Source organism: Zophobas morio, unplaced genomic scaffold, assembly GCF_036711695.1.
Source record: "Zophobas morio isolate AGI-343-1 ecotype UQ-CSIRO unplaced genomic scaffold, CSIRO_AGI_Zmor_V1 ptg000014l, whole genome shotgun sequence".
NCBI classification, from domain to species: domain Eukaryota; kingdom Metazoa; phylum Arthropoda; class Insecta; order Coleoptera; family Tenebrionidae; genus Zophobas; species Zophobas morio.
Genome location: NW_026972119.1, coordinates 12,216,555 through 12,239,904, shown reverse-complemented (window position 1 = coordinate 12,239,904; position 23,350 = coordinate 12,216,555). Strand labels below are relative to the sequence as shown.

General features: G+C 33.1%; 1 protein-coding gene across 2 annotated transcripts in view; it reads left to right on the top strand.

Annotated features, from left to right (window-relative positions):
• The first annotated feature begins 8,842 nt into the window (after positions 1 to 8,842).
• LOC135129290 (muscarinic acetylcholine receptor DM1) overlaps positions 8,843 to 23,350 on the top strand; it is a 136,310-nt gene continuing 121,802 nt past the window's right edge. For both annotated transcript variants that reach the window (XM_064056454.1, XM_064056455.1), the window contains exon 1: positions 8,843 to 8,932. The gene's annotated coding sequence lies outside the window, so the exon portion shown is untranslated. The remainder of the gene's footprint in view (positions 8,933 to 23,350) is intronic.

The following is a 23,350-nucleotide window of genomic DNA, read 5'->3' as shown; positions in this document are numbered from 1 at the left end:
TTTTATAGAAATGCACACTTTCTTGGGACACAGGAATGAAGGGCCTGAGATTTTTAGTAAACTGAAAGTAATCAACGTTTTCGCGTCTCATTATGCAACGTAAATCATACAGATTGGTGCACTAAAAAGCACTTTAAAATCTGTGTTTGCCTCAATTATTATACGTCTACGTTTTAAACGAAAAGTTACCACAGTCAGCAGCTCCAAGAAGTAATTGTGACTTCATCAAGAATTTCTTATAGTCGTCATTATATTAGTATTTTTATTTTAAATACTAACGATTTCTTCCCTTTTGTCCCAAATTCCATTACCACAAGTGCACTGCTATCATTAACAAACTGTTCACTGTCAAGAAGTTGGTCTTTACATTTGCTTACAGCGCTGGTAGTTTTTTTCTTTCCGTTTTCTCGTAAATTAAAACTCTCTGACAATGGAACTTTTATTTCTTCAATACGTAAACATATTTGTATCGAATACTGTGATATTTATAAACTCATTTCAGTTTCAGTTCAGAGTTCATTATTGGGGTCGAGAATTAGAACACATACTCCACAAAAAATGCTTTTTAATTAACAAAAGAATATTCTAACTCTAGTCTCAGGGTTATTGTGAACATCACTGAATACTCCCAAATTTCAAGTATGTTGCATGTTTAAATTAAAATTATTTTTTGCAACCGTTAAAAGTATATGACATTTGGACACTAATCATATGATGCGAAGTTATTCATTTTTCCAATAGGCTAAAAAGAAAACAAAAAACGCCCAAAAAAATTGATTATTTCGCTCCTAACGTACACTAAAACAAATAGATACAACCTCGAAAAATTATTAAATTTAACATTGAGAAGATTTTATGAAGAAGCATAGTATGTGTATGTTTCTAGTGAGTTTTCAACTGCGTCATAATTTTTTTTGCAGAGGATAAACGAGTTTGAAAAAATATGTTAAAAATATCCATATGATGTCATAGCTTAAAATATGATGGTGTCAGAAATCAGTAATTTAAAGGACTGTAATTAGCAATACAAATTAACCTGTTTCAGGGTTTTCGACAAATACCATTGTTTTGAGTTTACTGAATTTATTCCATAGATCGTCTTCACACTGTGTAACGATCTGAATGTTCTTAACTACGAAAATATGAGCTACATTCAAAGCCAGATTATTATTATTTTTTAAAAGCATCCATTGATTTGTGAAAAGGTACAATGTTTTATTATTATTACTATTATTAATGAGTCCTTTTGGTAGGCCTACAGCCCAATTACCAAGGGGCTATACCATAACTCGAATCTACACCGAACTATCCTAAACGAGTAAAAAAACATTGGTCGAAAATTACTTCGATAGAACTTTCCTCGCCCATAAAGTACAACATGTCAAATTTAGCTCTTTCGAAAAATTGAAAGATTTGATTTTGCGAATTTTATATTTTTTTATGGCAACCATTATAAGTTAAAATAAAAATATGTATCTAATGTTTGAGTAAAGGTAAAGAAACGTGATAACGTTTGTTACAACTGAGCTTTTCTATTACAAAATTTTGTGTAGATGTCATCCACATTTTTGCAAGGACGCATAATAATAAAAGTATTGTATTATTGTTGTTTTTGAATAGTGATTTATAATCAATAAAATAACGAAACGATTTAATCAAGTTTGCCGTATGTAATAACAGAGGTGCGACTGAAGACTGAACTGAAATTCATTTATGGTACTTGTAATTTAAGACAAATAGCGATAACACTTATCAACTTGCAGACGTGAGAGTGAAACAGAAACTAAACTAAAAGATATTTCCCACGGATTGCAATAACCGGATCACAATGCCGACGGTCCAGACTTTTTTATTGCTCTGACTTCCACTTATTGAATAAAACACTACATTTTATTTTAATTTTCGATGTTGTAATTCACATTTGGTTAATTATAATTTGCGTAGATTTAGGGAAGGCTCAGCATCCCCTAGCCTCCCCCTAACTACGGCCTTGTCTAGGGGTTATGAAATATCGAGAAAATATGGAAGTAACAAATTGGCCGACGGAGTCCATTACTGTACGTCCTTAGGTTATTCTCGATAAACAACTTGAAAGTGTTTATACATCGGAAGAATGTCACGTAGAAATTAGTTTGATTTGAATGAGTTCGTATCCTCAAAACAGAGGATCAAAACCATTAAGTAGTAAGCTACAATCGACAATATGTTCTGAATATCATTATTATAATTCTTATTAAATAAAGACATTTTCAGGAAAATGAGGTGACTCGTTCTTAATTTGATCAATAAAAAGTATGAATGCAATGATGAATCACAAGTAGAAATTCATCATATTAACAAAGTTGAATTTTTTCGAAAATTCTTTCTAAAAATTCTTATACTTACATTTCTACCAAGTCCTCACAGAGAGTGGGGTTGCACACTTTTGGAAAATTTTGTTCAGTCGGTTGTTAATTTTATCTTGATTCTTAATTCAAAGTGTGATAAATGTACATAAAGTGTTCAATTTAAAAATTTTGATTGTTTATTCGAAGAATCACTTTAGTACTTGGGAAAAATCAGTAGTACTTTTGTAGAACAAATTTCAAAACTGAAAGCAGTACTTTTCATACGTGGTTAAAGGAAACAAGAAGAAACATTAATATAAAAACATGTTAATGGAAGATTGAGAAATAGAAGAAAATTCAAATATGAAGATACATATATAGCGAAGAGTTGTGAAATTTTCTGAAAAGAAAGGTTAGTAATGGAAATGTAAAAGAAAGGAACAGAAATGGTTGGAAGATACCCAATCTGTAGACTATTTAGAAAAGTTCTAATGCCTCATTCTGAAAGAACATGACTAAGAATGAGAGGAACTAATTAAGGAAAAGTTATTAAAAAAAGTATAACTAAATACAGGTTTGATGTGTCTATTTCGTCTCTAGTCTGCTAAGTCCCAATTCATTTGGTCCCCGATTCCTCTCGCTCACAAATATTTCAGCTCAGTTTTTACCGTCTCCGAAATTTGCCCGTTACAGAAAGCTTTGCTACATGAATATAAACTCAAAAGATGATCAAACTTATCTCAAAATTCCAATTCGGTATTAAATGATATTCACATACAAATGTATTTAAAAGAGGGGACGACATACACAGAGAGCCGCAATTCCCCTCCACTCGATGCGAAAGGATTAAGAGGGCTTACGAATTGTATTTACGGTTACCGTCGCGATTGCGCCGAGTGACACAATTTCTTTTACGACGAGCTGATCACGCAAAGAGGCGCAGTTCCTCTCCACTCGCAACGAAAAGATTGTCCCGGGCAGGAAAGTTGCAGGTTACGAGAACTAGCGCAATACCATCTGGACCGTGACATTTATTAATCCCTGTATTTGACTTGTTCACATATACCGTGTGTCTGGAAAATGGCGGATTAACTCTTCAGTACGTTATGGACGGGGGTTTCGGGAGTCCCACAAAAATAATAAAAAAATCGTAATTTTATCAAAGTAAAATTGGCATCACTGCACGCACCTAATCAAATCTCTGGCTTACTTTCTGATTTCTTAGTAACGATGGTGACTGAAATCCACCTTTATTTTTTTTACCAAAAAAAAAACAGCATTTGATAAGACATTTATAAATTAAAAAACAAAACCAACAAAAGAAAAATCCATTAAAGCATAACCAACTGAACACTAGAGAAGATGTTCAAAATGCCTGCCTTGTGCATATAAGTAAGCTCGTAATGTTTCCAAATTTTGATCATTTTTTGTAAAAATTATTAGTCCTCAGTACTTGCTAAGATAAAACTAATTTTGGCGAATGACATACCCTCCAAGAAAAGATAGGGTGGGTGGGCGGGATGAGTACTTGGTAAGATAAAACTGATTTTGGCGAATGACATACCCTCGAAGATAAGAGACGGTGGGTGGGCGGGATGAGTACTTGGTAAGATAAGACTGATTTTGGCAAATGAGATACTCTGTAAGAAAAAAGAGGGCGGGTGGGTGGGGCTAGTACCAGCTAAGATAAAACTGATTTTGGCAAATGATATACCCTCCAAGAAAAACGAGGATGGGTGGGTGGGGCTAGCATCTGCTAAGATACGAGTAAGACTAATTTTGCCAAATGAGATACCCTCTAAGAAAAGAAAGGGCGGGTAGGCGGGGCTAGTTCCTGCTAAAATAAGACCAATTTTGGCAAATGACATACCTTCTAAGAAAAGAGAGCGCGGGTGGGTGGGGCTAGTTTTTTAATCATAGAGCATTTTTTGTCATGTCAGTTTTCACAGATATACTGAAAAAAAATTGGCATTATTGAGTTCTTTTTAATGTACTCCTAAACGCATAGAGGTACTGATTTTTTCATCTTTGACACATATTCTTAATGCAGGATTATAATTTGTGTCATGATTGCAGAGTGTAATTTTTTGTTAACGGTGCAATGATCACGTGCTTCAGAAAAATAAAGTACAAGAAAAAACAGTTCCAAAGAAAATATCACAGTCAGTTAGAAAAAACTCGAAGACAGTAGAGCTAGGGACGAAATAACTGGGAACGAGACGCCTGTATTCAATATCCAAGAAGTAGTTCTATAGCAAATTTCGGCCCTATTGATATATCTGGAAAATTTACACTTTTTAACTAGTTTTAGTAAACGAGTAATGAGTGTACATTGGGAAACTACTGGCAGTTTCGAAAAATAAATCCACATTCAGAAATATGGTTAGTAAAATGATAATCTTGGTGGAAAGTAACATTTAGATCTTCGAGGGTTTCCAGAAGGGCTTAAATTCACCTTCAAGAGAATAATTAAAATTAATGTGTTCGTTCTTAGATTTTACTTTATCTAAAAATAACCAATTCATTATGGATTCCCCATGAAATTAGTTTAAGTTAGTTAAAGCTTCAGGTCATCATCAAAGAGTACCTTGAATGTAATAATGGTCCTAAGTTGGAACCTTGCGGTACACTGAACCCGGGTGAAAAAGAATTAGATATGAAACTGCGATGTTTAACAATTAATTCTCTTCTCAGAAGGTATGATTTCATCTGAGTTGGTAGCAAGGATTGAGTAAAACCGAAACGTTGGAGTTTTTTAATAAGATGTGGTGATCTATCTGTTCAAAGACTTTGCAAAAATCAGTCAACATCTACTTGATATTTATGATCAATTGCCACAGAAACGATTTGGAAGGAAAGTAGTGAGGTTAGTAATAGTGATTTTTTTTCTCAATAAAGTCGTGCTGAAAAGGTGTTACAAAGTTTTTTATATTTGAATAGATTTTTTTGTATATATAATATGGGCTCGAAGGCTTTTGCAAAATTACATAGTATGCATATGGGACTGTAATTCTCGACGTGAGATGGATCTCCTTTTTTAAAGATTGCCGTAACTAATGTCTTTTTCCATAAATCTAGGAAAAGTGATCATGTTAATATTAAATTGAATATATAGTAATGTTAGGTAATTTACGATCAGTGAAACTGAATGTTGAATTGGCAGTATAAACACTATTAAAAAATGTCCTAAAAACATTGACTATCTCAATTGGAGAGGGTAATTCAGAATTTTGATGATATATGAGACTTGGAATGCCCGAGTTAAAATGTATGACCAAAATTTCTTCGGTTCAGAAGAGATTTCATTTTGATTATGATGTATATGTGTTTAAGTTTATCTAGATAATATTGAGATTTAAAGGGTTTAGATATTTTATTAAAGTAGATTTTCTGAGTAATCCAATTAATGGGATCCTGGTTAAACCAAGGTGGAAATGATTTCTACAGTAAATCATGAAGTCCAGAACATGCATCAATGATATTTTTTATGCAGCGAAGTACCGACCAGTCGGTAGATCGAACTAACTTTTGACTTTGAATTTTCAGCCCTGGATGGAAACCATGTTCTACAGTTAAAGGATTGTTTGACTTATCAACACGAGTTAAATTAGAAAAAATGAGATCAAGATTCGACTGGAAATATTACGGACAGTACTAGATTGAAATAAAATTAAGAAGGTTAGAAAAATTATGTAATAATACTGAGAGTCTCTCATTAGTATCTGATACAAAGAAAAGAACATTAAAGTCCCCAATAAGGATCATTTGGTTGGAATAAATTCCTTCAACGTTACTAAGGAGATTTAAAAAGTGTTCACTGTTAATAGTCAAGAGATTGAACCTCTTAGTAAATTACAATTTTGATCTTTTCTAAAAACTAGAGCTAGACTAGTTTTGTGGTATGAATTCATTGGAAAAAATGTCTTGAGAGAACTTCGTTTCACACAATGGTATAAAATCGTTACAAGCAGTTAGTAGCTAGCGAATATCTTTATGCCCATCAGACGTATTTAAATTGATGTTTAGAACGTCATGTTCAGACTTTAATATAACTTCAGCTGGCCTGTTATTGCTAAATGTAGGCGGGCGCACCATTACAGTGTTTTCAAATTTTCGAAAAAATATTAAAAACGACAAGTTCTTGTAAGGAAATATGGATTTTGTAATTAGGCTCCGCCCCACGGCTCACGACGAATAAAAAAAATCATCATAACTGAGATAGGGTGGGTGGGTGGGGCTTATATTTAGCCTTTTTTTTAATATATATAATCTTCTGGATTAAGGAAACTTAAAACATGTTCAAGATGGTAACATTTTCTAGAGAAATATGGATTTTGCAGTTAAGGTCCGCCCTTCGACTTACGTCGAATAAAAAAAATCATCAGAATTGCGATCGGGTGGGTGGGCGGGGCTTATATTTTCCCTGTTTTTTCTTAATTTACATAGCCATTTTTTTGCAACAAGAAACTTGGAACATGGTTAAAATGGTACATTTTTGCAAGGAAACGTGGATTTTGCAATTATGGAGCGGAGTCTAATTGCAAAATCGATATTTCCTTATACAAATTTTCTATTTTAAATATATTTCATGTTGTGAAAAAAAGTCTACCCATATTAAAACAAAAAGGCAAAATATAAACCTCGCCCACCCACCACATCTTAATTATGATCATTTTGTCTATTCTTAGAAACTTAAAAGACGTTTAAAATGGTAAAGTTTTGTTAGGAAATATGGATTTTGCAATTTGGCTCCGGCCCCTGGCTCACGACGAATAAAAAAATCATGAGAATTGAGATCGGGCGGATGGGTGGGTGGGGCTTATATTTAGCCTGTTTTTTTAATATATGTGATCTTATCATAACAGGAAACTTGAAACATTTTCAACATGGTAAAATTTTCTAGAGAAATATGGATTTTGGAATTAAGCTCCGCCCCTCAACTTACGTCGAATAAACAAATCATCAGAATTGAGAACGGGTGGGTGGGCGGAGCTTATATTTTCCCTTTTTTTTCTTAATTTTCATAGCCATTTTTTCAAAACAACTTTGAATATGGTTAAAATGCTACATTTTTGCAAGGAAACATGGACTTTGTAATTATGGAGCGGAAACATAGATAAAAAGAGTTTCAGTTTAAGATAAAAAATAAGCCACCCGTCAGCATCTGAGATAGTCACCTGATTAGTGTGCCGCTTATACTAGTATGAAAGATACCTAATCATACAATTTCAATATTTTTTGCGAAAATTTGGATGTCTACAACTAATAAAAATCGACGCAGAGGACAGACAGACAGACGACAGACAGACGGAAACGGGAGACCACTTTTTTCATACTCTAGGGGAAATAACGTCGAGAAAACATGAAAGTAGCAAGTCTTCCGATGGAAGTAAAAACACCATGTTTGTTTTGTAGGGCTCAGGTCGAGCTTCTAGATTAATTTCAAACGAATTAAAACAGCTTGTGAAATGTGTACTGGAATCGCTAGAAATTTTACAAAAATTTGTAGGGAGAAATATTTCGTTAGTTCCTGAACGACTTTGTTCAAACTACAGCGTCGAGAACACGAAAACTAGCACCAATCGTCTCCTTTTAGCAAAATTAAACATTTGTGGAGGTGAGAGTTGGATGAAATATGAATAATTCTCTTAACTTACACAGGCCATCAAGTGGTGGAATCGCTTCAAATAATGGGCATTTATATTTATAATTTGCCTCGTTATCGTTAAAGACCACATCTTAAATAATTTCACTGACTGACTGATTCGAAATCAATGACCAAGGTGATATATTATTTCCAGAATTTTATAGCATTTCAGCTGATTTTCACATAATTGCACAGTGCTAATAAACTTTCCAGAAATAAACACAAATTAAGTACATGCACCTACGCTCAAACTTTCTCAATTTTTCTGTAGAATTTGTAAAAGTACGTGCGAATATTCACAGTAAGTGTGCCAGCTACCCCGCTGCGCTTTGATCGTTTTCGAAATACCAAATAATTTAAAAATTGTATTCGTTCCTGTGTTTTCCGTGCCTGTAAAAAATAAAATGTGCTACACGGAGTGAAAGTGTCTTTGGTGGCTCGCCTGGATTGTTTGACTCGCTCCGGTTGTCAGTCAAACATCCAGGCTTGCCACACAAAGTATCACTTTTAGTCCTAATATCACAATATTCTATTTAAAAGTGACACTTTGGGCCTGTCGGATGAAAGCGAAGCAGCACATCGAGTTCCGGGGGTAGAAAAGCGTAAAAATGGACAAGCGGTGGTCGTGCAACGCACCCCTCCAGCAGCAGTCGTCGGTGCATCGGCAGCGTCATCGTCGCGAAATTAAATAGGCATCGCAATAACAGAAGCCCCATAACACGATACTATATCAAAATAACATCCATGAAAGCGGGGCTCGCGTCTGGTCTAAAATCAATGAACGCCATGCGCGTCCTGGGGTGTGTTTGGGTGGGGGTGGAATGACTGCTCCATAGGCGCCAACCCGGACAGTCCACGCCTATGGAGCCAGCTGCACCTTGCAGGAGCCCCAGGAGTCTGTGTGTGATGTGCCCGCTGACGATGAGACATGGCCAGGCGACGAGATGTGACCGCTGAGGTGAGCCCCTGCATGCTGCATCGATCCACCGGGCCCTAATTGCCCGGATCTCCCTTTATCGTCTAATTGCACGGCTTTTGCCCGCCCGACCTCGGCTGCACTTCCCGCTTCTTGCCGCCGTTTACCCGCGAGGAAATTGCGACTTCCATCGACGACGCTCCGGATCTCGCCCGATCCGGGACCGGAACTGTGGCACCTGTCATTTAAACAAGCCGTTTTTGCCTCACCCGCTTCGACTGCGAGAGTATCCTTCGTCGGCGATTTTAACAGCCCAGGTTCGACTCCTTCGGGTCCATTACCGAATGGTGGTGCCGCTCAAGAAATCCCACGACTCTGTGTCCATCCATCTTCACTTTCGATCAATTTGCGCGATTCTGGAGATAATTGTCTAGTTTATGGCCAACTAAATTTGAATAGGAAGGGGTCCTTAACCTGGGATAATTATCGCGGTAGTGAGAGGCCCATTGAATCTAAACGAAAGCTGGCCTGAATCTTTTCCAACCCAAATTTCTGGCTGGAGTGACGTTACGGTCTGGGTCTAGGTGACGTTATTTATGTTGGATCTAAAGTGTGCCAACTGCACTTTTACAACCGGGTAGGGGAAATGCGATCTATAAAGACTGCCTGGGACAAGATTGCACCTTCTGAAAATGTGCATGCTGCGGCTTCGAGACACACAAATGTTGTTTTCGGTAAATAATCCCTAGACAAATCTAATTATAAGCATGTCACGTGGAGAAAAATCCACAGACATTCGGTTGTACATTTGAGGGTGAGTAATGCATTCGGGTGGTAAATAGAAAGCAATTTTTCTTGTCTTTAGACGCGATGTAATTTCCATGAGCTTTTCAACCGAAGCGGTTTGTAAACATTTTTCTCATTTAGAATTTAGCAAAAATTCCTCTACTTCTACGTTGAACAAACAGGATTTTTTAAAATTACGCAATTTATGGATATTTGATTTCTAATAGTTTATAATCGACTGCAAAAAAGTTAGTTATTTACTCAAAATAATAAAAAATGAAGTAATCTGTTGCACCAATCCTAATTAAACACGTCTGAGAGAAGGCCACAGGGTTGCAAATTTCATTAATATGTTTGTAAAATATTATGTACAAGAATTTCCACGCCTGTAGCTTAAATGACGCAACAACAATATTCACTTGATTGCATATTCTGCTATCCAGAGGTTTTGCAATTAATTAAGAATGTTCCTGCATTATTACAGCTATTTACTTTAGAAGTGAGATAAAAGCATTATTACCATGTGAGTGCGAAGTTATCTCACAACGAGGCCTTAGCCGATTTGTGTAATCACATGAGTGTTATAATAATGCATTAGGCAACGTGTAACGTTCAAAATTTTATCTACGACTCGGAATTTATTCAAAATGGGCTAAATAGTCAAATGAAAAATATTTTTATTTGCGGTCAAACACAAGCACTTTAATGTAGGCCATAACCTAACTCCAACGAGAGGGTTAAGTGATATAAACATACGTCATAAAAACGTACAATTTTAAGGTTTCTACCAACACCCGTAGTGTGACACTTTCTCTTTAAAATTAAACACTTCTGAAGCTTAATGTAGGTAAATTTTTTTTGAATTTTGAGGTAATTTTAGATGCAACATTTTTCTGACAACTGAGGCATTATAAAGTACGAAGTACAGTGTAGCTTGAAGAAAACAATATTTTTCGTTAAGTAGCGAATTCTTTATAACGTTTCTAATAAAATTCCCTGAACTTTCTGTGGAGTAAATTTAACATACCTTTAGCGGGTTCGTTTGAAATTTCAGGTAGCGCATATAATTTTGCCACAAGAATTAACTTCTATTTTTAGTTCGTTCTTTTAAATTTTTTGTAAAACGTGGATTTTCAGTAAGCTACTAAAGACAGTTTTTATTAATTTTACACAATTAAGAGATTTTCTGTAGTTTACCGTTCTTGTTTTGTCACGTTTAAAAGGTCTTGTTTTAGTGTAATGAATACAATAAAAGAAAAAGTCAACTGCTTTAAGCCTACAACAAATAAGGGTGCATTTCGTTCAAAGATGGAACTTATTGTAAATTTTTGGTTTTCAAGTAAAAAAAGTCAGTGTTTTAACAACAAAATCAAAATGATTATTGAAAGGAAAAATCTTTCGTTTTTACTTTCTAGTCTCATTTTTAAAGAATTTATTTTTATAAAGCCTGCCACCCACATTACGTAGTTACCCCGGTACTCCAGTGTGATTCACAATCCAGTGAAACTTTTCCCGTGCTTTACTGCTTTTTCAGGTATCTGTAACTTACGTTAATGACCATCGGATCCCACGGGCCAAAAAGGTTGAAACATTATAATTTACATGTAGTATACAACACTTGGTGTAAAATTAGAGTTGTTTGCTTTCAGAGCGAGATAAATCTGAATACGGTAAAACCTCGATTTTATCAAATACAGTCTGTTTATATTTCTGTTTAATAAATACGGTGAGTCCTTACTCCGAATTAAATAAATTAAAAGTGCTGGGTAGCGAATAATTCTTCTGAGTAATGTAAAATAAAAAATTGTAAACACTTGGAGTATGAAATTAGTGTCCAAGGTCTTATGATTTTCTGTCTAGCTTTCACCTCAATTAAATTTAGATACTGAATATAAACCGTTGTATCGGGTGGTCAATAAAAAAAAGTCATCAAGTTGGCTCTGATTTTACGGAAATATTATGACAAATATAAGTAATGGTATAATCTAACCTGACTTTTTCGTATAATAAAATGTATGTCAAATGTCATTTATACACAATAATATGGGTTAATAAATCACGTGTGTTTATCTGTGCGTTTTGATGAATTTTCTGAACATTCGTTATGTTACTATTAGTGTTATGAAAATATCTGAAGTTATCGAAGACTCACGTCACCTATCTATTAAATTCTGAAATGTACGAGGTGGAAACAAAAAGAAAGAAAAAATCACTTTGGTGACCGTGTGAACATAATTTCTTCAGGTTGCATTAGAAATGTGGGATTTACTTAACCTCTCACACCATTGGTTCTATTAAATTTAGTAATGTATTCTTAGTGAAAATAATTGCATTAGTTTACAACTTTTTTTCTTCCTAAAAGAGTTGTTATTATGCATTTAATTTGTTAAAAATTAAGTCAAGAGTTTACAATAGATTCTTAATGAGTAAAGTTGCTACTGGATATTAGTGATCTTTTAAACTTTGTCTAAACATCTCCACCAACAATATGATGACATTACCTCAAAACTGTACATAGTACACATGTTTTGAATTTCATAAAATACTCCTATATCTGTCGTTTATGAGTCCGTGTTGAGTTTTTAGCCTAAATATCCAGATTTTTGGAAAAAAATCAACATTGTATAACAACGTTTTGAAAATGAATTTGGAAAATGCAAAACCGAATGCTCTGAAATGTATGACTTTATCGCCCTCCGCCCAAAAGTTGATGACGTCATCTTAAAATTTTGCTTAATAAATTCTGTCCAAAATCTGCAAAATATGTGTTCATATTTTCTAGAATTGCTTATACAAGGTGACTCAAAAAATTAATGAATGAGTCTTATTGATTAAATCTAAAAACTTAATTTTAAGACTACATACATATATTTGTTAACCTCTCGTAATCTTCTCATAAAAAAAAAATAAAATTCTCAAAATTAAATTTTATAATTTTTCGAAAAAGCCTGATTTGATGTACCATCTTCAGGGTCGAGGGAAGTTGTGTCTAAATAACCTTAGATTAGTTTTTTTGCAAATGTGCAAAATATTAACCATTTGAGTGGGTATCAAGGTGTCCATATTTTTAACCTTGTGTGTATAGATTTTTGAACTTCTTCTCATCTTTACTCTTTATACAATTTCGAGTTTTTTATTTGTCTTTTCAAGGGGTTGTTTCCTGTATTCTTTTGAAAATTTTGTATTCAAAAAAATCTTTTTAATGATTAACCACCGTTATGGAACGAAAAAATATTTCTATATCTCGATTCAAAAAAGAACAATAAAAAAATCCATCTTCTAAGAAAAAAAGATAATACAAGTCACAATGTAAGAAAAAAGTGACCACAGTATTAGCACGACGGTCTAACCAAATTAATCGGCTGTTGCTCATCGCTCCACTTATAACATTGTCGAGTTAAAGTTTGAGTTTTTTGCGAAAATCTGAATCTTTAGGATAAAAAATCAAGGCGGATTCATAAACTATAAGCACATGAGTACATTATTTTATAAAATTTAAATATCGTTTACCATGCAAAATTTTGAGGTGACTCCTTCACATTGTTACTGGCTATGATCAAACTTTGGTTAGCGTTTTACCATCAGCTTACAATCAGTCCAGTAGTTTCGAACATTATTTGGCGAATAAATATCGACACAGACGACAGACAGGTGACAGACAGATGGAAACGGAAGAGCTATTTTTCATTCTGTAGAAGTAAGAAATTCCCTTGCTTTTGAAGTACAGTCGAACAAATACAGCTTTTTCGAAAAATACAAAAATTAATTATGGCAATTTTATTTATTTTTTTACCCTTTAAACTTAAACTTAAAGTAAAGCCCAGTCCACACAAGTAGAGACAATATTAAATATATTTAAAAGTAGATACCCACCGAAAAAAATATATTATCAGTACATGCTTAATCACGATTTTTTATGTTTATACTTCAAAATAATGCGACCATTAAGCTCGTACCAACCTGGTTGACCAGAATAAGCGGAAGACGGACATCAAGAAAACATGAAAGTAGTCATTAGTCACCCTACTGCAATTCTTCTTTAGTTCACGCTCGGCAAATAAAAATTGTTCAGTTCAGTTGTGAGTGTTCATTATTTTGCCAACGTGTTTTGAGGTTAACGTTGTCATAATAACAATTCAAATTAAGGTGTATCACATTTATGTTAAACATACAATTAATTTTAACCTCAAAATAAATTGTCACCGTCAGAGGATATTTACAAAGCAAAATTACCAACTGTAATGAACATAATGCAATATAGATAAGTGGAGCAACCGTAGTGGGCTTTAATTTATAACTGGAACCCTTGGCGTATCCCTCATCTATAAATATTTTCACTGTATGACCCTTTTTATTAAAAAAATAATTTTAATAATTAATAGTTAATTTACATGTAGTTTTAAAACTTTTTTGACAGCTACAGTTTTATTTTTGACATTGCTACCACGCATACGTTAAAGAAATCACTATGCTTGTGTAGTACATATCTTAAACTCCTCTTTTTCCATTACTTGGGTCGTAATTTTTAAAGTAATTTGTAGTCCGTTTATTGAACAGATGGAGTGATCATGTGGTCTACATTAAAATTGAACGTAGAAATAAATTTCAGGAGGATGTCGAAAATCAAATTGAGAAAGATCACGCACTTTTAATACAACTCCATCTGTTCAGTAAACGAAATATAGTCGCTTTATTTAGTCTACTACTACTATAGTATAAATTTTGGAGGATTCCTAGGGTATCGTTCCGTTTTGCAAGCAAATGGCGCTGTCACCGTTATCTTATCACTCATCTAATCAACCCAAAATAAACACCATATCAGATGGCATAATAGGTAGTAAAATATATCAGATGTCATGATCAATCTTGGGGTTCGATTGGTGCACTAAAAGCTCTGACCCACATGAAGCAGCATGTCGTGAACAGATTTCCATCGTACAAAGCTCAGTGATTCGATCCTGCAGGCGGAACCAAACTAAATAATATTAAGTGGCGGCTTTCAATCTTATAAATTACTAAACAAACATGTATTACCACAAGTGGCGGTCGTTCTCCCTCGCCCCGGTTTATCGAGACGTTTTAATTTGTTGGGATTGTTCCGGTTGCTCATCTAACTTATGACTTGTCACCAACAGGGGCGCCCGACATACAGAAAATGTTAACATAACATGATGTTCTACAAGATGAAGTCCGTCGGATGCATGTATTACTATGCAAATACCGATGCAAATTTGTGGTGTATGGAGGAGTTTTGGTTATTAAGTTGCGTAACGAAATTGTCGGGACGTCTTCCCGGTGGACCGCAGACGGGCATCGACCGTGCCTTGGCCCATATTTTCTCGTTGGGACGCGCGCACAGGGCCGGACACAACAACATTCATTTTTCTTCGACTTCGGAAAGTAATTTACAGCGCGGATAACGACGTTACGGCGTTCTTGTAAAGAGTGATTGCTTCTGATTTTCTGAGTTTCATGCTTTTCGAAGTATTGCTGTGTCAGAAGTTTTGCTGCTGATGAGGTGCCAGGCTAATGAATAGTGCATGGCTGGATTTATGGGGGTGATGCCAAGTGTGGTTGTTTAACTTAGTTTATATCGGTCCACTAGTATACATAGTTGTGCAAACGTTCGGTTTGTTCCATTTTATATGTGTTTTTGAAGTCAGGGACGTCAAAACATCGTAAAAATAAAAATGTCATACATATGTCAAAAGTTATATGAAAATGTTGCCTAGTTCGATCCACTTAACCGATTTTGAGAAAAATTGTGTCGTTTTTAATACTCTTATATTTTTTAGAAATTAATTTTTTATTTAGGTTTGACTTCATGTTTATTAAAAACATTTATTTTTGTAAGCGTGTACTGATTTGTACTTAAATTATGACATATACTGGCACAATTCCATTTTATATAAAAACAAATTTTTTTACTTTTCGAGCTAAGGAAGTATTGTAATAATAAGATCCATCCGGCGAACGGCCACTTTCATGTTTTTTCATCCGATTATTCAATTTCACATTTACATATAAAATTTGACAACAAGATCGGTAATTAAAAACCCATGCAAATGGAGGACCTATGTTTTCATACTCAAAGGGTCATGAAACATTGAGAAAACTTGAAAGTAGCGTAGCCGTTCGTTGCATGAAGTAAAAATTGGTGCACTGTGTGGACCTTTTAAACAAATGGTTATAATTATTCCAATATTTCAAATTAAGTTAATTTGGTGCTAGCAAACGTCGGTTTTGTATTCAGCGTTATAAAACAAAATTAACTCTAATTATGTCCACCAGCTGACGTTTCATATATCCATAACGATGCGTTTCTCGTCATGCTATTTTTACATCACCTATAAAAGAATTACAATAACAGATAAGCTAAAAACTTGGTCTAAGATATTAGACAGAACTTATATATAGTCCAACAAATCTAGCTCTTTGGAGAAATTGCAAAATTTGAATTTGTAAAAGTTTATATATTCTATGGTAGCTCCTATAAGTATAAGGTTACAACTTTATAAAGTACGCCGTTCAAAATTTATTAAGTACTAGGTTCAGAACTTCCAAGCAACGGCTACCTGTTTCATAAAATAGGGCGTTCCTTCACACACTCGCATACATAAGTTATACGGAGAGATCATTAGACAAATTTTGGTTGGTATTTCACCATCTACACGATATACCAAAATGCATATAAAATTTGACAACAATCAGTCCAGTAATCCGGAGATTATCTGTCTAATAAAATAAAACTACAGACTGATTGACGGACACGAGAGATCTAATTTTTCATACTCTGGGAATAATGAAACATCAGAAAACATAAAAACAGCCGTTTGCCAAATGCATCATACATTAGTTTTCTTGAATCACGCTGTATAAGGAATCCGAAATTAAAAGTAGGGCCCTATATATATTATATATAACTAAAATTTGTTTCGTCATTATTGTTTAAATTTTATAAGATAATATACACCTGTACTTGTGGTTGATGAAGCCGCCTTGAGTTTGGATATTATTATTTTCATTGATAACGATTAAAATAATACATAACCGTAAAAGAGTAGTTCGAAGCATGATACTTTTGCATCACAACATATTTGCAACCCTGTTCAAAAAGAATTTAATTAAGTAAAATTTTTATTTTTGCATCTTGCTTCAGTTTTCTGTGTTTACAAAATTATATTTACATAATTAATTTTTAAAAGGGGCTCGTTTTAAACCCCATTTAAAAATAAATATTATGACCAACTCTGTAATGTTCCTAAATCGATTTTTGTATGCAGAGAGTCGTTATGAAATAATTTAATTTATTTTAAGTAATAAATATATGTATTGTATTAACATGCTTTTATGCTTTATATTTATACACTGAAAACAGGATGTTGAAAAAGAATCTTTGACCTGGTCTAACAAAGCCCATTTAGGGCAACAGTTTTAAAATATTCAAAATTACGCACCAAAGTTTTTAGGCATTTGTTAAATAGAAACATGAACGAAAACGATATGACTTGTAAGAGTTTTTGTCAAAAGTGTTATGGCAAAATTGGCTATTTTTAAGGATGGAGGCTTTGAATTTTATGCAAAATGTTTAGGTCAACTTACCTTAATATAATATAAAATTCGGGAAGTAAAGTAAACCGTTCTTGATTTCCTTAATAATGTTACGATGTGCGGGTGATCGCTGGACTCGGCTCCTGAATGATCTTGTTCCCGAAGGTGGCCTCCATTTAAACCCATATTCGGTTCTCTATGTTTCGTAATCGAGGTCTTTCTCGAATCCATCGCGACTTCCGCTTCCAGGTCTTTCTTTGGCGAACGCCGCTTCGACCAATTGATGAGTCATACGGCATATTAAAAAAACACATACGTACTAGATACCCATAGGCGTCGTACCGGGGCGGCGTATGGGTTTATTTACTAAAAATAATATACATTGTTTCATTCATTAATTTTTTTAGTCACCTGGTCTAAACAATTATGAAAAAATATGAATGCCTTATAAACCGCAAGTGTGGACGCATAATATTTTGTACGTAATATTTTAGGCAGGATTTATTCAGCAATATTTTGAGATGGCGTCATCAGATTTTTGGAGAGGATAAATAGATAAATTGTCATTAACGATTTACTTTGTTTATGATAACCTTAAACGCTTTCTAAATCAAACTGTAATATGTTGTTGTAAAATTTTGATTTTTTTTCGAAAAAGCTGCACATCTAAAGTATAAAATCAACGCGGGTTTATGAAGTACAGGTATGTTGTTATTGATGTATATTATTTTATAAATTAATTAATTAATTTTATAAATTTTAAATTGTATTTATTATGCAAAATTTTCAGATGACCTTATCAAATTGTCAGTGGGGATCATCTACACTTTATTTTAAAAAAATATATATTAAAATTTCACATTTACTCCAATAGGTTCGGGGATTATATGTCAAATAATATCTGACAGACAATACACAAATTTTTAATTTAAGAGCTCTTTCTTTCTTCTCTTTCAAATTTTTACTTCCCGATTTGCCATTTTCCTATTTTTTCGATGGGTTATGACCTCTAGAGTATTAAAAAAAGATCTCCAACAGGAGAGAGAGCAAACATGCTTCCGTCTGTCTGTCTGTCTTTCCGCCGTCCGTGTCGATTTTTTTTATATAGATACTTTCTGAAACTACCGGGCCGATTGTTGTCAAATTTTATACGTATATTGCGAATATCATCATTTCAGTGCCTTAATATTTTTAGAATTGTTTATATAGGGTGACTCCAAAAAAAATTAATAAATGACTCTGGTTATTTTATGAATTAAACCAGGAACTGCAAAATCGAGTTCTTTGAAATTTTGCAGACGTTTTAAAGTTATGGCAAGCATGGTAATTTTTTCATCAAAATATTTCTGTCCTCCATCTGTTTTGAGGAGATAAACTCATTTAAAGCAAACATATTTCGACGTGACATTCTTTCATTGTATAAACATAGACACTAGAAGTTAAGCAATTGCTGAGAGACCATTTTTCCCGTTGGAAATTGAGCAGCGGCTGCGGGGGTGTTATTTACTTTATAGAGCTTATCGCAAAACAAGAATCGCAAAATCAAATTTTATAATTTTTCAAAGAAGTGGGATTTGTTGGACTTGTACTTCAGGCGTAAGGAAAGTTCTGTCGAAATAAACTTCGAACAATTTTTTTATAGTCTACTGAAGTTAGCAAAACCTGTAACCGTAAAAATAAAAAGAAAATTTTCGAATTTAATTTTTTAAATTTCTCTGTTCGATTTAAAACTTGACATTGTCTTAGGTTCTGAGTAAGTATGTGCAACAGCAGGCAGAATATCAGTTAAGTTTCACAAAAACCCTAAAATGTTAATATGAAGGACGAAAGCCTTAACCTTGGAAGCAATCTGTACACAAGAAATCGTGAAAAGACATATAAGAGTAAAACTATGTTTTTGGTCACTTTTTTATGACAATGCTACTTTCAGAATCTATCGATATTCCATAATTCCACATATTCCATATTTTTTTTTTTCTTGTGATGTTTGTCCTCTTCTTTAGAAAATTGATTCACAAGGATACTTTCGTCGTCCTTGTTGCCATGTTACGCAGATTTTTTTAAATTTGAGTATTGTTTATATTTAATAACACTATCTGCATAAGAAAGTTGTTCATTGTTGTGACCTTTTTTGTAATTCTCTAATTAAAAACCTCTTATTATTTTTTCAGCCGAATTAGTTTAACCCCGGTATATTACTAATAGAAACTGCCGTAAATCCCGAAACTGGGTTTATAATATAACTTGTACAGGGAGTTTAGTTAAGAAAAAGGAAGTACGGTGTCAAGATTTAACACTGCGGGTTAGGAACATTAACGTGTGGTTGTGTTACAAAGTTTAATAATCACGAAAGACATTTTCGCGATATACGACTTTAGAAGTTCTATGTCATTAAGATTTTAGTGGGTCAACTAAAAATATTAGCTTAGTATAACCGTACTTAGTAACAACCAAAGGTGAAATGGCGGTTAGACAAGAATATTTCTCATTAATTCTGGATTCATTTCGATGGGTATTGTGTTACAAAATTTCACTGTATGTAGCTAGGCATTGTCGTATTGTAGTAGTGAATATTTTACGAGAAAACAATCTTTTGAGATTGGCTATTACTTCATTGTTTTACATCCTCTTTATGATAGAAGAGACATTGTATGCTTTGCTGTTTCGAGGCTGAAATACGAGACAATCGTTATGTCCTATTTCCACTATTCTCGCTTTTTTATCAGAATTTAAAAGTCGTGGCATCCAGCGCGCTGGAACTGAATAATATAATCTTATTTCTACTAAATTCTATAAATGTCGCACCGTGGTAACATATTACTACGAGACTAGGTCTTCTAACTCCTGAATAATTTTTTGCGGGAAAGGAAAAGGTCGGTCTTAAAACAAACGTAAGTACAGTTGTTTCTAAACATTGTCTTCAGTTGTTCTAGCCGAATTGTTGGTTTCTTTTACGTGCGTAATACTTCACACAGAAACAAAAATTTAACTATATTTCACTAAGAATATAAATTTGCCCATCAGTAATATAAAACAAGTATTTTTTTATTTTAGCTATTTTATGCAGATTATTATCGTTCAAAAAAATAATAATAACTAAATAAATTAGAAATAAATAAATAGAACCTATGAAATAAATGTTTTTGAAATTCTAGCAAAATACTAACATTAAATTAATAAATAGAACAACGATTAAATTGTATTTAAAATTCATCCCTTTATGGTTTATCTAATTTTCCAAAAATTTTGTACGATACTTTCTTTTAATTTAAGAAATTCGCAGCTTTTATAAAATACCTAAATAAGTAAGATATTGATTGTACTTCAGAGGAAAGGAAAGTTACGTCTAAGTAACTTTGGACGAATTTTTCAGGTAAATAGGATACATTTTCATTAAATTTTTTTCAGTAATGTTTAAATACATATACTGCTGAAACTCGGATACTTAAATGGCTTACCTTTGGCATAATTCTAGCTTGGCTTCATCCATTTTTCCACAGACTTGTGTTACGAATGAGTTTTTGTAGGATAAAAAATTTTCATAGTAATGACGAGATTGCGAAATTTACTTAACGTTGGTCTTCGAAACGGTGTTAAAACGTTTTATTCATTATTGAATAGAACAAAATTTAGGGGTTGTAGGGAAAATAATGCAATTGTTTTGTATATGCAGTTAACAGCAAATGAGTTCCATTTATACAGAATGGTCGGAATGTCGCGAACACCCTTAAGGGTATATTATCAGGAAAATAACGGTACAATTATCACAATAATTAATAAAGAAACATTTAATACGTATTTCTGTTCGACTTGGTAATATTGAATTACTATTTTCTTATAACAGTTAAAGTCATGAAAGTTTTATTTTTATAAAAAAGCGATTAAAGATACAGTGTGATCAGTCAAACTTTTTGAGGGTTTAAAAGTGACATGGCGCCAAATATTTCAGTCATATTTGGCAAAAAAAGTCTCACAATTGATTATTTCTACTGCCAAATCAAACACTATTTGTTATCGTCTTAAAAAGTACATAAAAGATTTTCATAGATTCAGCGTTGCCAAATTTACTTATATAAAAATATGATTTTCTTGTAGTCTACATCGTCAAGTACTTTTTTATTACTTTTTCCGTTTTTACGGATATCCGTCGATAATGTATCTTTAAGGGTGTTCACGACATTCCGGACAGGCTGTATTGGAAACGACTTCGTAAATACCGGATGTCCCACACTTTACATGACAGCTAGTAAATAGATCTCTTATTATGTAGTTGAAATAACGGCGCTTGGTAAAAGCTAATTTTAAGTGCAAATTTAGCATTAAACACAATAAACGCAATTCGCGTTTTAACATTGTCAAGTGGGGTCACATTTTTTTTTTGTAATATACACTAGTCAACAACAGTTTACTCTACTAATAGAGGTTTATGTTTTCTGTATGACCTCTATAATAGAGAATGAAAAAATATGTTTCATATTTCCGTCTGTTGTCTGTGTCGATATTTATTAGACAGGTAATCCGCGGAACTACAGGAATAAGTGTTGTCAAATTTTATATGAATTTTAAGAATATCCTATAGATGGTAAAACCCTAAGAAAACTTGTGTGATAATCACCACCTACAAACTTGACGACGTCACCTTAAAATTTTGCATGGTAAATGCTATTTACATTTTATAAAATAACATACTCCTGTATAGGTGAGTCAGCTAAAAGGGGACACCTGGTATAACTTCTTTATTTATGTTAATGGAAGTTATTTATAAAATAAAGACGAATGAGTTGCATACATCACTCCATTAACATGAAATAATTAATAGAAAAAAAAATTATAAAATTTTTATTTTAGTATAAAATTGAGGAAAAAAAAAACCTCTGCAAATTTCAATATTTATTACTATTGATACGCTTTATTTGCTTTTGTAAATAAAATATAATATTTTCTGGGCTTTTGACCATTATATTTTAACAAATTGTAAGTGAAGTTGTACTAGCGAACAACGTTAGGCAAAAAATTATTTTTTTTTTAAGAAAAATTGCAATAATTTACTAATAATAAGTAGTGAAACTAATAAACCTGATTTTTTACATTTTTTTGAAACAAAAAACCCTACAAAAACTGAAAAATAAAAAAAAGTTAAATGTTAGTTTAGCAATGTATTCTTTTCCGTTGCTTTTTTAAAGTGGTAGACTTTTAATTTAGATTTGCAAATTTAATTTCATAACTTTTGGTTAATAAATAAAAAACTTATTCGAGGTGTTCCCTTTTAGCTGACTCACCCTGAATTTGTGGTTTATGCATCTGCCTTGATTTTTTACCCTCGGCATTCAAATTTTTGCAAAAAAAATTGTGTAACAATATTTTACAATTTAACCATGAAACTACAAAACTGAATGCTTTGAAATCTTGCAAAAGCTTTAAGGTTATTGTAAGCCTAGTAAATCGTTAATTAAACTTTTTACCGAACAAAGTTTTTTTAATTTTATATAATTACTTTCTCATGAATGTGTGATCAAGACATCCAGATTTTTGGGAAAAGATTCAAAATTTTATTTTAAAATTTAATTTTGAAATTGCAAAACCGAATGCTCTGAAATCTTGCAAACGTTTTGGGCTATAGGAAGCATGATGAATCGTTATTCAAAATTTATTCCGTTTAAGTCTAAATATTATAACAATACATATTTTACAATTTAATTTTGAAACTACAAAAACCCATTGCTGTGAAATCTTGTGAACATTTTATAGTAACTAGAAACATTGTAAATCGTTAATCAAAATTTGTCCGTTATCTTAAAATTTTTGCCGAATATTTTTCAAATTTATGAGTGTTTTTGGGAAAAAACTGACTGTGGTTCATTAATTAATCAGTTCTCTAATTTCATTTTCTTTTAACGGCGGATGCTTGTAATCTGAACGTGCTAATTCTTTTGAAGTGTAAATATAACCAGTCGAAGTTAAGCATGTACTGAAAAATTGAGAATATGTACATCTTCGCGTTGTATATCTTCTTAAAATATACAAATATAAATTTTTTCGGACTATAATTTAAGGGCAAAGTTCTATCGAAATAACCCCCGACCAGTTTTTTAAAATTGTTTTCTACAGAGTGACTCTAAAATA